Genomic DNA, 17257 nt, shown 5'->3' on the forward strand with positions numbered 1-17257 from the left:
GGTGTGGAGTTAGAGGGGGTTTTATTTCTGTACTGAAGCAGGCTTTCTCAGGGTATTTGAGTGGCCCGTTCCATGATGCAATCTACTTCTCTGGTGTAGTGTCCTTGTTTGGTCAAGGCAGTTTTTAAGTATGCGAAAGTGCATAGCACAGATTTTCTCCTCAGAGCATATTCTGTAGTATCTGAGTGCCTGGCTGTAGATAACAGATTTCTTCATAGATCCAATAACCATCCAAAACATAGGCACCGACTCCATGGGTGCTCCAGCCCTGGCAGTACCCACCGGCAGCCCCCCCTTCCCCAGTGCCTCCCGCCCCACTGGTGAGCCCTACCAATCAGTGCCTCCCCCTCCTTCCCTGTGTCTCCTGCCCACCGCGATCAGCTGTTTTGAGGTATGCGGGGCGGCGGGGGGAGAGGGGAAAGAGAGAGGATGCAGTGCACTCGGGTGAGGGGGCAGAAAGTGGTGGGGGTGGAGGAAGCGGTGGAGTGGGGGCAGGCCTGGGGTTGAGCACCCCCCAGCACATTGGAAAGTCAGTGCCTGTGACCCCAAACATACCAAGAAATTGGTTATGTATAGCCAGGCACTTAAATAAAAGACGAACAGCTCTGTGGGGCTTGAAAGCTTGTTTCTCTCACCAACAGAAGTTGGCCCAATAAAAGATATTACCTCACCCACCTTGTTTCCTCTAATATACTGGGACCGACATGGCTGCAACTACACTGCAGACTGTAAACTTAGTCCGTGATATTCAAGCCAAGTTTTCTTACCTCATTCTACAAGGCAAACAACTTCATGTCAATTTTAGCAACAAGTGCAGTAAATATCTTTAAATATGCCCATGCCCATTTGTATCCTAAATGTAGATGTCTGCAACACTTAGGACATAATGTCATCAATAGCAGAGCAGCCGTTAAGAAGCAACATCATTATACTGGAGACCTCACGTGACTCACTGGGGTTGCCAACAGTGCTGGAATATAAAGGGACGTCTCTTATCTAAATACAAAATTTTATCCCATATATCAACAAGGGCTGTAGTGCTGCCGGAATGAAGACTGGATGAAAGACATCCCATACTGATTTAGAATGCTGACAGAGGGGTGGCAAGGCCAAATTTGAGTGGTGTTGCAACCTGGTGCACAGGGTCACACCACCATTCAGATTTAGCCTGGCCAGCCCCTCTGTCATGTAGGTATTTTCAAAAGACAGTGCTGGCAACCCTATGTGATTAGTCTCACAGCCTATAAAGGTAGAAGCAGCTAGTCCGTTCTTTGGGTAGCCCTGTTCCGTAAAACCGATTTGTGGCTTCTCTGCCTGGCTAACAGACTATTTGACCCTGATTTACATTTGTTAACAAGGGAACAGCAATGAGGGAGCCTTATTTTCACTGGTGACCATTGCTTAATTAGTGTCAGGGCAGCCCTGGAACCTCTAGGCTTGGCAGTTCATAGCCCCAGCATGTCCGGGCTTGCTGTGTCAGTGATGAAAGTAAAGAAATTGCTTAAGCCCTGGCACCTCTTTCATTACAAATTAAGCACTTCTGGTGATCCTACTGGATCCCAGCGGAATCTGGTCACACAGGACAATGGAGTTAATCCTGTTCTAATTATTCCAATGCCTACCTGGTTTTCGTAGCTCTCTCTCCCCAATGAGTGATGCCATACAGCTGTGTGTTCCTGCCTCGCTGATGGAGAAAATTGCTCCCCAGATGACAAAATAAATAATTTTAAAAAAGGGAAAAGAGTTTGCAGAAACAATCCATAAATGTACTACAAAGCGAGACTTGCCTGGCTGCTGTGGGCCAGACCCAGGCTCCATCTGGGGCTCGCAGGGAGTTTGTTCATTTAATCACTATGGTTATACAACACACCTGTCCAGAGTTCCCTAGGCTTAGCTGTAATTCAAATGACACCTGGCTGTCTCAGGGATGGAAGTCACAGGATCTGGAAGGATTAACAACAACAAAAACAAAAAAACCAACCACACTATGTTTAGGTAGGGTGACCAGACATCCCATTTTTATTGGGACTTTTTCTTATACAGGCATCTATTACCCCCCACCCCCTGTCCCAGTTTTTCACAGTTGCTATCTGGTCACCCTGTGTTTAGGTGATAATGAGCTAATAGGTTTGGTCTGCAGGATTAGATGTTTTGGTGCCTGGTACATCTCAGGTTTGAGGGACATAAAGGTAGCTGTGAGCTGCCTCACTTTGTGTTTTTAAAACAAACAAAGCGTGTGGACACATGATCCTCTGGCAGTCAGTCAGATCGTGATGTGCAATTTAGAGCAGCCTCCAGATGTCTCTGAACTATGCTGACTAGCAATGGCTTCTAATGGGACATTCTAGTAGCTAAGGATCTGTACCAGCTGCATCCCCTTCTCATCAGGCTTATCCTCTTCACCAAAGGTACTAGGAGTGGGTATCATAGAGCTTCTCTAAGGGCCCTACACCACTTGAAGGTAGGTACCTCATGTGGGGGAATCCTGAGATTCCTGTAAAGCTTGCTTAAACAGCTAAGGGGACAAAGTGGCCACAGTGGGGCCATGATCCATCTCAGCGGCTTTATCTCAGGGTATGTCTAAACTACCCACTTTACAGCGTGGCTGCAGCAGCGCTGCCTGGGCAGTGCAGACACGCTTTATCGTCAGGGGAGAGTTCTCCTGGCGATAAAAAGACCCTATCCCAACAAGCGGTGGTACCTTTATCGCCGGAAGCGCAGGTCCTGGCGACAAAGCGCTGTCTATACTGGTGCTTTTCAGTGCTAAAACTTTTGTCACTCGGGGGTGTTTTTTCACATCCCTGAATGATTAAAGTTTTAACACTGAAAGTGGCAGTGTAGACACAGCCTCAGGCCTTGTCTACACTGCCCCTTTACAGCGCTGAAACTTTCTTGCTCAGGGGTGTGAAGAAACACCCCCCGAACGATGCAAGTTTCAGTGCTGTAAAGGGGCAGTGTAGACAGTGCATCAGCGCTGGGAGCCACGCCCCCCGTGTGGGCATGGGTTTTTGTTTGTTTGGTTTTTTTTACAGCGCTTTAATGTTGGTAGTGAAGACATATCCTCAGACTGACTAGTGGAGGCCTTCAGGTAATATCACTAGAGCTTGATTTGGGATGTTAGAGAATACTTCAGCCCATTGCTGGGAAAATCTGCTCCTCATTTCTCACAACAATCTGCTTTGTCCATTAGAAAGGGCCAGTAGATCAGAAAGCATGAGGTTTGCGTTTCCTGGGAGCTCTGGAGGATCAGTTTTCCCACATGGCTTTTGCTCCTCAAAAATGCTGACTACCCTCAGTGAAGGCAGATTGCCATAGTCGAAGACAGAGTGTTTCACTAGCAGCAAATTTCAAATCGTTTCTCTTATGGATAAAGTAAAATGTCTATTTGTCCAGCAGGGAAGGAGGCCTAACAGATCAACTTTTACATGGAGCTATTTTAAGCTGTGATGCTATAATAGGGACGCTACTGAATGGATGAAATGTATGGCACATATTGCAGCTTGGAGCAGTTTGCATTCCTCTGGTGCTAGTGCTCAAAATGCTTCCTTTGAGCACGAAATAGATCTGCCTCCTACGAGACCAACATTTCCCACAATGCCTGTCCTGCAGCCTCCTAACAAGAAGAATCCTAACAATTATATTGGTCCACTACTAGATGGAAATGGTAGAATTATTAGGTAGAAAAAGGCAGAGGTGTTCAATAAATATTTCTGTTCTGTATTTGGATAAAAACAGATTATGTAGTTATGTCATATGACAACATTCTTTCCATTCCACTAATATCTCAGGAGGATGTTAAACACCAGCTACTAAAATCAGACATTTTTAAAATCAGCAGGTCTGGATAACTTGCATCAAAGAATTTTAAAAGAGTTGGCTGAGGAGCTTAGGGTTGTCAAACTAACTTGATTTCTTTTTGAATGAGATAACAAGTTTGGTTGATAAAGGTAGTAGAGTTGACATAGTATACTTAAACTTCTGTGAAGTATTTGACTTGGTACCACAGACATTTTGATTTAAAAACTAGAAAGACATAAAATTAACTTGGCACCTATTAAATGGATTAGAATGGGCTAAGTGATAGGTCTCAGAATGTAACTGTAAATGGGGAATTAAAATCAAACAGGTGTGTTTCTATTGGGGTCCCACAGGGATCCATTCTTTACCCTATTTAACATTTTTATTAATGACCTGGAAGAAAGCAAAATCATGACTGATGAAGTTTGCAGATAACCCCAAAATTTCTTCATTATTTACCACTTCACAGGACAGGTCACTTGGTAAGCTGGGCACTAGCACACATTTAATATGGCTAAATGTGAATGTTGACATCTAGGAACAAAGAATGTAGGCTACGCTTACAGGATGGGGGGGCTGTATCCTAGGAAGCAATGACTGTGGAAAAGATTCGGAGGCCATGGTGGATAATCAGCTGAACACGAGCTCCTCCTCCTCCTGTGATGCTGTGGCCAGAAGGACTAACACTATCCTTGGATCAATAAACAAGGGTATCTCGGGTAAGAGAAGAGGTTTTTGCCTCTATATTTGGCACCGATGTGACTGCTCCTTGGAATATTGTGTCCAGGTCTGGTGTCCACAATTCAAGAAGCATGTTGGTAAATTGCAGAGGATCCAGAGAAGAGATACAAGAATGATTAAAGAAAGGATTAGAAAACGTTCCTTTTAGCTATGAACTCAAGGAGCTGAATTTACTTAGCTTAACAAAGAGGTGACTTGATCACAGTCTGTAAGTATTTACATGGGGAACAAATATTTGATGATGGGCTCTTCAATCTATCAGAAAAAGGTTGTACAAGCCCCCCACGCCCAGGGCAGTGGCCCAGGGGCTCCAGAAGACCTGGCTCACAGTTTCCACTGTGGGGCCAAGTCAGATCAGTGGAAGTTTTCTGAGATGGTGCAGAGGGAAGGCTTTCAGGAGGAAGAGTTCTAAGACTGGGGAGTTCTGAGTGGGTGGGGGACAGGCTGTATTTGCATTGTGGGAGAAATTCCAGAGCTGTGGAGAGGTTAGGTGAAAAGAGGGGGTCTCAGTCTGTGGGGGAAAAGGTGGGAGGGGGATTCTTAGCCAGGGTGGGCCTGGAGGGTTAGGGTGAGACGATGTTTCTGAGCAGGCTGACGACGGGGAATGATGTTGGTTTGACATGAGTAAGGGGAAGTGAAGCCAGCTGTACAAAGGAGACAAATTAAAGTTGAACAGGCCACCTAATGTTTTGTTATTTTCTAACTTTAACATATTGAATTTATTTTGCATATAAATTTCCCAAGCTTTTAAAAATTGAAGCTGAAAAAACAAATTCCATCAGGAGGAAGGATATTGAACACCCTCCCCAAAGTGGGTTATATTCTTGAAGATCCACAACACAGAACCCAGCCACTTGAACCAATGGATTAACTGATAGCAGGAGGAGGTGCTAGCCTCTGTGTGTTCCACTCCCTTCTATTCGCTGGTCCACTTTGCCAGTGGGTTTTATAGCTAGATAGCAGAGGAATGCTGAGGCTCACAAATTGGGGTTCAATTCCAGGTTCTGCAAGAGTGTTCCATAGTAGCTAGGTAGTCTTCTACACATCAATCCCCCCTCTGCTCCTGTTCCCATCAGCCCACCCCCATTTCCCTTCCTTCCATCTCTACTTCTGCTCCCCATCAGACTGCACCCCCTAGCCTATCCCTGTACCTCCAGCTCCCTGCACTGCAGTCAGTTTGCTTCTTCCTTCTCCTCCCTAAGAGCACAGGACAGAGTCTCCCAGCTTTCAGTTCAAGTAGTCAGTGTGGCAAGAACAGCCTCTAGTTCAACAAACAGGAGCAATTGCAGGGAAAAACTGGGCTTGAGCATGCTCAGTTCAGACAGAATCTTCAGAGAATTTAGCTGCCAGGCTTTTAGCAAACCTCCACTGAGCATGTGCAAACAGCAATTTCAGAGGCTTACAACTAAGCCACGTGGGGGGGATTTTTAATGGGACAGCAAAAAACCCTTTTTGACCTGAAGGCAACACTCCCGCTAAGTGTGGAGCTGGGACTCAACAGCATATTTGCATTAAAGCTTCTCAAGAATTGTAAGAATTTAATATTAGCAAAACATTTTTCCTCTTCAATTCATTCTTGGAAATAGGTGGACTGGTTTTTTTGCTGAAATTTTTAAAATATGATTTGGCCTGAGACAGGCACCCAGCATGGAAAGTTTTAGCCCCCCACTCTTAAATTTTGGCAGTTATAAACAACTGAAAATAGGGTTTTATAATGGAAAGCGTTAGGCAATCTTAGCTGTAGGTGTTGCTGCCAGCTCCACCTATGCAAATAACAGCAACAACAAGATTAAGGAAAATTCTTTTAGAAGGGCCAAGGAGGAACAACAAGAAACCAAAAGAGGAGAGAGTGAAGCAAGGCTGGCCATCAGGAATGGCTTTCTACCTATTAGGTCAATTAAATTAAGGAGCAAACTTTGCAGGCCTCACGCACAAGGAAGTATCCAAACAGAGAGAAGGATGTTGGGGCGGGAAATCTGCCTTTTCAAAACAAAACAAAAAAAAAAAACTACTCCATTATAACATGACCAAGCTAAGTAAAAACTAAACCAAGAATCTCTTCCACACTGGCCAGAAATTAATTTTACTCACAGAATGAAGGGACTATTTAATTCAGTGCTCTCTCTATTTAAAAAAAAAACAAAAAACACTATTTGGGATCAGATCTACTCATAGGAAGTTAAATATATTTATCTCCATATTTTATATTTGAGTTGTGCTGTTGATACAAAAAAATAGTAGAATGCTTTGCAGGCAATGTTGAAAATTTAAGGGGCTTCAGAAAAGAGCTACAGGAATAATTTGTGGTTTGGAAAACAATGAGAGACTAAAAGTAGCTCAATCTTTTTAATTTATTGAACAGAAGGTTAAGAGTCAACTTAATCATGGACCATAATTATCTACTGAGGGAGAAGATATCTAATACAAGAGGCTCTTTAATCTATAAAGACAAAAGATATAACAAGATCCAATGGGTGGACATTGAGATCAGCAATGTCACATTTTCAACAGTGAGGATAATGATTTGAACAGATTGCCAAGGGATGTAGTAAATTCTCTATCATTTCACATCTTTACATCAAGACTAACAGCAAGGGAAGATACCTATTCAAAAGGTGCTTGGTTTAAACCAGTCCTCGCTTACAGACAGCCCCCCAACCTGAAGCAAATACTCTCCAGCAACCACACAACAAAATACTAACTCAGGAACCTATCCTTGCAACAAAGCCCAGTGCCAACTCTGTCCACATATTTATTAAAGTGACACCATCAGAGGACCTAATCACATTAGCCACGCCATCAGGGGCTCGTTCACCTGCACATCTACCAATGTGATGTGCCAGCAATGCCCCTCTGTCATGTACATTGGCCAAACTGGACAGTCTCTATGCAAAAGAATAAATGGACACAAATCTGACATCAGGAATCATAACATTCAAAAAACGGTAGGAGAACACTTCAGCCTCTCTGGCCACTCGGTAAAAGATTTAAGGGTGGCAATTTTGCAACAGAAAAGCTTCAAAAATGGACTCCAAGGAGAAACTGCTGAGCTTGAATTAATATGCAAACTAGATACCATTAACTTGAGTTTGAATAGAGACTGGGCTGGGTCATTACACATATTGAATCTATTTCCTTAAGTATCCTCACACCTTCTTGTCAACTGTCTAAATGGGCCATCTTGATTATCACTACAAAAGTTTTTTTTCTCCTGCTGATAATAGCTCATCTTAACTAATTAGCCTCTTACAGTTTGTATGGAAACTTCCAACTTCTTGGTATGTGTGTATGTGAAAATATCGATCTATCTTCTTACTATATGTACCATTCTATGCATCCGATGAAGTGGGCTGTAGCCCACGAAAACTTATGCTCTAATAAATTTGTTAGTCTCTAAGGTGCTACAAGTACTCCTGTTCTTTTTTTGGTTTAACCAGATTCTCCATTTCTTCATGTCACTGGATGGACTCATCTCTTCATTCCACATAGCATTTAAATGCTTGTTCTTGGTGAAATCCTTATTCCATTGATGGTCACATATTTCCTTAGGTTCTTACACAGCTTCCATTACTGTAGTGTCTGAGCACCCACTGGAGTTTTGCCATTGACTTCAAAGATTATGGGATTTGGTCCAGTGTATTAATTACAGTCCATCTGTGAACTATTACATACAGATTCAGAGAGTGGCTGCATGAATCTGTGTGGTTAGAAGAAGCCATTGAACTATCTGGATTTGAAAACTCCACTTACAACATTCACTGCTCTGGCACATAATAGTGCCTTTCATGAATACACTGTACAAGAAGAAATCTTTGATTCCTGACCACGTAACTACTTCCCAGAGAGATTCCTGTGTCCAAGCTGGCCAGCCCTTCAAGATCTTGGCTTCCAACCAGCTCCATCGTAAGATGGGCCTCATCTTAAAAGCTATCCAAGAATCCCAATCAACTCAGAAAGATGAACGGTCAGAAGCAAAAGCTAACCAACTCCCTGTAGATTTTTGCAGAAGACAACCCTGGCTCAGATCAATTGAAAAGCCTATAACAGGCTGTATAGAAAATAAGGTAGGTGGTTAGCCACTAAACAGACATTTTCTTTAGAGCTGCTAGGCTGGAGAAATATAGCACCAGTAGTCCTAGCATGCAAGCTTCCTCCCACCATCCCTGTCACAGGGTTTACTACTCACTGCTATGGCACCTCCTTGTGGCCACATCTGGGGATTAGTTTTCAACCAGTCTGATACACCTTCCTTGGTTCCCCACCCTCTCTCTTTCACTGGATTCAGTTACTCCCTCTTCATGGCTTGGCCTGCTAGCCAGGTTACTATAGTTTTCCCCTTCTGGGGTATCAAAGTCTCATGGTCTCAGGCATGTTACTCTACCTAAACTATTTTAGTAGCTGGTAGGGGAACCTAGGCCCACCCTCTCCTGCAAGTTCCAGCCCCAAAACTACACACTATCCAATCTCAGTTCCTGTTGCTGTTTCCCACCTACCTGTCTCTCCCTCTGCTAGCCCACCCTTAATTACCAAGAGAACATCCTCTGTTCCATGTGGCCACTTCACTCTCTCTCAAGTAATTGCCAGCATCTCTATTCCCAAGTAGAATCCCAAGACTTATTTCTTTTTGTCTCTTACCAACACCCTTCCTCCCTGGAGGCAACTGTCACATTCCTTCCTATAGCCCCCATCTTGCATCCCCACTTCCTGGTTTTATATGAGCTCAGCATGGGCCTGCCCAGCTTTGCTTCATCATCAGTTAGAGCTTAGCAGCCCTGACTCTTCTCCAGGTACAGCCTGTCAAAGGGTTATTAGGCCCTTTCTACCTATTCAGGCCAGTTGTGAGGTAGACACCCCATCCACTCCCCTCCTACAGATTAGAAACATGAGCAGAAAATAGCAACGAGATTCAGTTGGGAAAACTGCAGCTAACACATCTGGCAGAAAATGATCTGTGGTGTGGCAGTCTCATCCCAAGAGGGAGGGATGTAGGGAGAATTGCTTTCCCTGGGGATGGGGTGAGGGGTAGGAAGTAAGGTTCTGCCAGGGCCCAGCAGAGCATGAGGGAAGTAGGGCTCTGCATAGCACAGAAAGGTGAGTGGGAAGCTATGCCAGAACTCAGATAAATCAGACTCTGACAGGGGGAGTGAGGGACAGGTATCTCTGCCCAAGCATAGGAGCAAGTACCTTGGATTTTATACAATAAAAATAAGGTAATTAACATGCCTAATGTATGGAGATTGCTATTTCAGTGCTGTGCACATGCAGGGCTGCCCATGACTGGGGGGAGCGTACGCACCTACACATGCATTTAATGGAAGGATCATGATGGGCAAACAACTGCCAATAACTGAAGGATCTTATTTGGGTTGTAGCTGCGCATGCCATCAGACTCCAGGGCAGGCCTGTGCCCCTCCCCCTGTAGCTGGGAGCCCCCCCAACCTGCACTCTCCAGGGCAGGCCTGTGCCCTGACATTGCCTGGGAGCCCCCCCTAAACTGCACTCTCCAGGGCAGGCCTGTGCCCCCCTGTAGCTGGGAGCCCCCCAACCCACACTCTCTAGGGCAGGCCTGTGCCCCCACATTGCCTGGGAGCCCCCCCTAACCTGCACTCTCCAGGGCAGGCCTGTGCTCCCAGCTATCTGGGAGCCCCCCCGGACTCAGGCCCAGAGTAACAAAAGGTGCGGGTGTGCAGGGCGAGGTGCGGGTTCAAGGGGCGGGGAGGGGGGAGCCCAGGAGAGCAGAACTGGGGCCTGTCTGCCTGCGGGCGGGGACCAAGGGGGCCCTGGACGGTGAGAGGCCGGGAGGGGGAGGGGGTGTCTCCCTGAGGGAGGCGCAGGGGCCTGAAGCTCCCACCGCGGGCTTTGCCCGGAGGGTGCATGGGGCGCTCGGGCCGGGGAAACGGGAGGGCGGAAGGTGGCTCCGGGGCGGGACTCCGGAGCCGGGAGCCCGCGGTCCTTCCGGTGAGGCGGGGCTCCCTCAGCCCTCCCGGAGCTCGGCCTCGTCCCCGTTTGCAGCGCCGGCTGGAGGCGCACGGCCCAGGTGAGCAGCACGGACTGCGCCCCCGGCCCGCGCCCAGCGAGAAACCCCAATGGGGGGGGGGTCTGGCTGCACCCCCCCCGGGGGCTCCCCCAGCAGTTGGGGGAGGAGGGGCACTGGCTGCAGCCCACTTCCCCCTTCCTTGTTGGGGCTCCCCCAGCAGTTGGGGGAGGAGGGGCACTGGCTGCAGCCCACTTCCCCCTTCCTTGTTGGGGCTCCCCCAGTAGTTGGGGGGGGGAGGAGCACTGGCTGCAGCCCACTTCCCCCTTCCTTGTTGGGGCTCCCCCAGTAGTTGGGGGGGGGAGGAGCAGGGGGTGCAGGCCAGCTGTAGCCTCTCTGCCAGCTCTTCAGAAGAGGAGGGTTGGGTTGCACCTTCCTCTGCTTTAAGACAGTACTTGGTCTGTAAATGGGATACTCTCTGCCCTTCCTGGGGTCAGCTGTCCCTATGTGCACAGACTAAGTAACGGTCGCTATGTGTTGCCTTTCTCTGAAGGCAACTGACTTCTCACACTGGGAAGTGCGAACAGGGCAATACAAAGTTATTAGGGCTGTCAAGTGATTAAAAAAGTTAATTGCACAATTAATCGCACTGTTAAACAATAATAGAATATCATTTATTTAAATATTTTGGATGTTTTCTACATTTTCAAATATATTGATTTTTATTACAACACAGTGCACGGTGCTCACTTTATATTTATTTTTATTACAAATATTTGCACTGTAAAAAACAAAAGAAATAATATTTTTCAATTCATCTAGTACAAGTACTATAGTGAAATCTCTTTATCATGAAAGTTGAACTTACCAATGTAGAATTATGTACCAAAAAACCTGCATTCAAAAATAAAACAGTGTAAAATTTTAGAGCCTGCGAGTCCACTCAGTCCTACTTCTTGTTCAGCCAGTCACTCAAACAAGTTTGTTTACATTTGCAGGAGATAATGCTTCCCACTTCTTGTTTACAGTGTCACCTGAAAGTGAGAACAGGTGCTCGCATGGCACTGTTGTAGCTTGCATCACAAGATATTTACGTGCCAGATGGGCTAAAGATTCGTATGTCCCTTGATGCTTCAACCAGCATTCCAGAGGATGTGTCCATGCTGATGATAGGTTTTGCTCGATAACAATCCAAAGCAGTGCGGACTAATGAATGTTCATTTTCATCTTCTGAGTCAGATGCCACCAGCAGAAGGTTGATTTTCTTTTTTGGTGATTTGAGTTGTGCGGTTTCCACATCGGAGTGTTGCTCTTTTAAGACTTCTGAAAGCATGCTCCACACCTTGTCCCTCTCAGATTTTGGAAGGCACTTCAGATTCTTAAACCTTGAGTTGAGTGCTGTAGCTATCTTTAGAAATTTCGCATTGGTACCTTCTTTGCGTTTTGTCAAATCTGTGGTGAAGGTGTTCTTAAAAGGAACAACATGTGCTGGGTCATCATCCGAAATTGCTATAACATGAAATGTATGGCAGAATGTGGGTAAAACAGAGCAGGAGACATGCAATTCTCCCCTGAGGAGTTCAGTCACAAATTTAATTAACACATTATTTTTTTAACGAGTGTCCTCAGCATGGAAGTGTGTCCTCTAGAAAAGTGGCCAAAGCATGAAGGGCCATACGACTGTTTAGCATATCTGGCACGTAAATGCCTTGCAATGGCAGCTACAAAATTGTGACACGAACGCCTGTTCTCACTTTCAGGTGACATTGTAAATAAGAAGCAGGCAGCATTATCTCCTGTAAATGTAAACAAACGTGTTTGTCTTGGCGATTGGCTGAATAAGAAGTAGGATTGAAGTTTTACATTGTTTTGTTTTGGAGTGCAGTTATGTAACAAAAAAAATCTATATTTGTAAATTGCACTTTCACGATAAAGAGATTGCACTACAGTACTTGTATGAGGTGAATTGAAAAATACTATTTCTTTTGTCTATCATTTTTACAGTGCAAATATTTGTAATAAATATAATATAAAGTGAGCACTGTATACTTTGTGTTCTGTGTTGAAACTGAAATCAATATATTTGAAAATGTAGAAAAACATCCAAGAATATTTAATAAATTTCAATTGATATTCTATTGTTTAACCGTTCAATTAAAACTGTGATTAATCATGATTTTTTTTTTGAGTTAATTGTGTGAGTTTAACTGAGATTAATTGACAGCCCTAAAAGTTATGTCTGTGTTCCTGGGAAAGTGCTTATCTTCCAACAGTTGAGGGTACAGACGCACTAGCAAGAACTTAAAGTTCTGCTTGCATTTTTCACTTCAGCTAAGTGTGTGCTGTACAAGCTGGAAGGCAGCTATTGTCTAACAGCAGCCTTGCATAAACAGTCTAGGGCTGTCAGCAAAGTTTAATGCTGTATTAATTTGAAACCACCTAAGGAGTTTGGTCCCCAGTCCTGCAGAAACTGACATGCTTAAGTCTCATTGGATGTTGATTCCCTGAGACTACTTGAGTGTTTAAATTTTCACAAGTTTGGGGCCTAGTTTAGTGTCAAGGTTGTTAATCATGATAAACCAAGATAAACATTGGTAAATAGCATAAATAGTGTCTCAGGATCTTGAATGGCTACAGCAGTGATACTCAAACTGTGACTCACGAGCTGTAAGTGGCTCTTTAATGTGTCTCCTGTGGATCTTTGCAGCACGTGGTATTAAAACAGTGTGTGATTTAATTGTTAACCAACCTAAGTTATTAACCAATCAAGATGCTTTTACTATGTTGTTAATCAGTTATCAGCTTGCATCAAGTTATTAACTTCTTTGCTGTGAGAATTATATAACTAAATATTTCCCATCATGCTGTTTAAATATGAATAGTACTATAGTGAATGAAACAATGAATTCACATTACTGTGGCTCTTTTGGGTAATGTTGATTGGTAATTTGGCTACTGAACCACTGAGGTATGGGTATCACTGGGCTACAAGTAATCAATGCCTCCCTTTTATGTCTCATCTAAAAGAAGGGGTCTCCATCAGCACAGTGCCCATTAAGCCTTGCTGGGGCATTGAGTTAGTACTACATCAGAGGGCATAGTGACAGAATCACTTGCTGCTTCCTTATATCCTTCCTTCCAATATCCACTTGGCCTTGGGCTGCTAACTTGTGAGTTCTGACATCCCTGCTTTAAAGGAATCTGCAGAGGTAATAACAGGGTTGTTCTTTTGTTTAATTCTTTACAATATGTAAAGAAGTCCTGGGGAAAAACCTTATGGGAGTTGGAATTTACATTTGAAATTCAGGTATTGTCTATTTTGAAGACTGTGGATGACTGAAGAACTGGTAGGGAAATTATATTACAGGCACCAAGGAAGTGGAACCTGTGTGAAGAGAGGGATTTTTATTCAGACTTTTTATACTCTTGGTGCTTTGTTTGTTAATGCCTAGCTAACTCAATTGCCGGATAGTTTTGGAGGAAAGAATCCGTAACAATCCTGTTCCTTCAGTTAAGCGTTGTCATAGTTACCACTGGAGTTCTTGGCTCCTCCAAGGAGTCTTCAGCAAAAACAGGAAATGCAAGACTTATAAATCCATACATATTAAGGCCAGAAGGGACCATTATGATCACCTAGTCTGACCTCCTGTGTCACACAGGCCAGAGTATTTCACCCTGTATATTCCTCATTAAGTCCAATAACTAACTAGAGCATATTTCTTTACAAATATATGCGATTGGACATAGTATTCCATTAATGGTATCACCAGTGTCAAATACAGAGGTAATAACATCTCCCTATTTCTACCTAATATTCTGCTGCTTATACATTCAAGGGTTGAATTTGCTCTTTTGGCAGCGGCATTGCCATGAGCACACATGTTCAGCCAGTTTTCATTGTTACCCCAAAGTCCTTTTTACAGTCACTGCATTCAAAGATATAGTTCCCCATTCTGTAAGTATGGCCTGCATTCTTTGTTCCTAAATATATGATCTGCATTTGGCTGTATTAAAATACTTCGATTACCCCAAAGTTGCCACGCAGTCCAGATTGCTCTGCTGGGGTGACAGGTCTTCATCCTTATTTACAACCCAACATTTTTGTGTCATCTGCAACATTTATCAGGCCACTGGATTTTATATTGTCTTCCAGATGGTTGATAAAGATATTCAATATCATTGTAATGAAAGCTGATCGTTGTGTGTCCCCAGTAGAAGCCCCCCAGCTTGATGATGGGTCTCTGTTAGCAATGACGTTTTGAGATCTCAGACAGTTTCTAATCCATTTAATGTGTGCTATATTGATTTCTGAATGATACTATTTTAATCAGCATATCATGAGGTACAAAGTCTTGCAGAAGTCAAAGCATATTGTATCAACACTTAAAAAATCAAGCTTATTTGACAGGACCTATATTCCGTAAAAAAAAAAAAAAAAAAAAAAAATCTCGTCAGGCATTAATTCTACCATCCTTTTATTCTTTATTGATTGAGCCTTGTATCAGCCAGGATCAGTGTCAGTCTGGCCTATAATTACCCTTATAATCCCATTTACTCTTTTTAAATATTGGCACAACTTTTCCTTCTTTCCAGTCCTCTGGAACTTCCCAAGTATTACAAGATTTATTAAATATTAATATCAGTGCTCCAGAGATGTCCTCGGCCTACTCTTTTAAAACAGGTGCCAATTATCCTGATTTGTCATTCTAAAAATATTTATCTTTTGGTGAGTCTGTTTAATGTCCTTCTTAGTTACTGTTGGCACAGAAAGGATTTCACTATCATGTGATACCAATATATCATCCAGCTTCTTGCCAAATTAAGAACAGAAATCTTGATTGAACACTCTTGTCTTGTTTGCATCATTAATGATGTAATCACCATCTATATGCATCATGGATCCATATATTGTTAGGATTTCTTTTGTTCCTAATATTTAAAAAAAATTACTTCTGATTGGTTTTAACATTATTGGCCATAGATGGTGTGAAGTAAATATTACATTAAATGTTCAGGATTGAAAGAAATATAGTTTCCTCATTTTCTGAGCACCATCCAGCCTGTGCATTGAGTAAGGCTGTCCCATGGGGGAAAAAGAGTATGTGATTATGTAAATAAAGAATGTATAATGCATATGCACAATAGTGGTGCATTGAGATTGCACAGTTACTTACATTCTGCCATTTCCTAACTTTTGAGTTGATTTATTAACCTAAATAACCTTCATTTAACATAGTTATTTTTGTACATAGAAATGTAAATAGATTGGCCAGGGATTCAGTTATATAGATAGGGTATTGAATGCCATACAGTCTCTGGGGTAGATGGTGTAATGACACAGCTAATGCCTGGAGAAGCAACTGCTGCAGAGAAATGTGACCTGCATGAGATCTCCTAGAAATAGTATATACTTTGTCTATGGGGAGGGGAAGGAAGAAGCCTGGTCCAAGGCCTGTCAGAAATGTGCTGCAAGTTTATTTTGGAAAATAGAGGCTTCTCACAAGGAGAGACTGGTGTAACACTGGAAACTAGGCCACTCTGCTATGGAGGGACTATCTTTTGCTGGAATGTCAGTGGTGCCTCACACACTTAAGCTTTCCTCATGCCTGTGTGGGTCTGTGCTCTGCTAGCCTCCTAAATACCCTTGTTTTGGGGATCTGTGCTGTCACCTCAACTCAGTTTTTGCCTTCCTTTAGGTTAGAAGTCATGACCCTCACTCCCTTTCTCTGTTCCCTAAACCATACATGTAATATCTTTCCAAATGATAATTGATATCAGTTCAGTTGATTAAAATCCCAGGATGTTGAGCCGGCTGACATTTGTTGTCAGTTTTAGTCTTAACTCCTGTATGTTTTTCACTTTTAATATGTAATTTTGTCATTTCAGGTTTGTCCCGTGTGTTTGAATGTTGAAAAGAGCCTGGAGTGGCTTCAGTAAAAAAAACCTGTGTGTAGATTTTTGAAGCTGTGAATTTTCATCAGTTCTCCTCTTCCCCCTTAATCTTCCCCTGTTCTTCGCAGCAGGATAAATGTTTTGTTTCAGAACTAATCAGATGTCTGGTCAGATGTTACATCACATGTGGCAGCCAGATGGATGGGAATGTACTGGGAGTTCTTTCTTACAGGAAACTAACATCCCCAGCAGTCACTAAGGGTGGGTGTAACCTTCATTCATTTTGCCAGACTTTTAAAGTATTGGTAGGAATAAACCCACAATCAAGGTCTTTATTTAAAAAAATTAAAAAAAAATAGTTCATTTACAGATTATAATCATAATTGGCTAGCCTCTGCCTCCACTCCCTCCTTGGGAGCAGGGACTGGGTTAATCTCTGATGACAGGACAGAGCAGACAGTGTCCCATTTGCTATGCTGGAATGCTGTACAATGTTGGGATGTCACACTGTAGGGTGTTGTGGGGGCTGAACACTACACTCTATGCCAAAAGTCCAGGAGATGGCTTATCTGAGGGGAGGGACTTGACAGCTGACGGGCTTGGCATCTGCTTCTGGAGAGCCACATGTAAAAGATAGACCTGCCTTACTTTCCTCTGTCTGCAGCACTCAAGAAATGCCCTTCCGCTTGTTTCACTTTCCCTGAGTGGAGTTTGGTTGAGACAGGAGAGGAAGAGGGAGGGGAATTTACTTTTATCTGGTGCAACATTCCAGCATAGCAATTGGTACTCTGTGCTGTCCTGTCCAGATGTCATTAGAGATCAACTCAGCCCCTGTTTCAGCTAGCCAGCCCC

The 17257-nt window shown here is 43.6% G+C and overlaps 1 protein-coding gene across 2 annotated transcripts in view; it reads left to right on the top strand.

The window, feature by feature from the left end:
• Positions 1 to 10432: 10432 nt before the first annotated feature.
• MPG (N-methylpurine DNA glycosylase) overlaps positions 10433 to 17257 on the top strand; it is a 49958-nt gene continuing 43133 nt past the window's right edge. Inside the window, exon 1 of one of the 2 annotated variants that reach the window (XM_074965625.1) lies at positions 10433 to 10576. The gene's annotated coding sequence lies outside the window, so the exon portion shown is untranslated. The remainder of the gene's footprint in view (positions 10577 to 17257) is intronic. The other variant, XM_074965627.1, reaches the window with a different exon arrangement.

This window comes from Natator depressus, chromosome 10, assembly GCF_965152275.1.
Source record: "Natator depressus isolate rNatDep1 chromosome 10, rNatDep2.hap1, whole genome shotgun sequence".
NCBI lineage: Eukaryota > Metazoa > Chordata > Testudines > Cheloniidae > Natator > Natator depressus.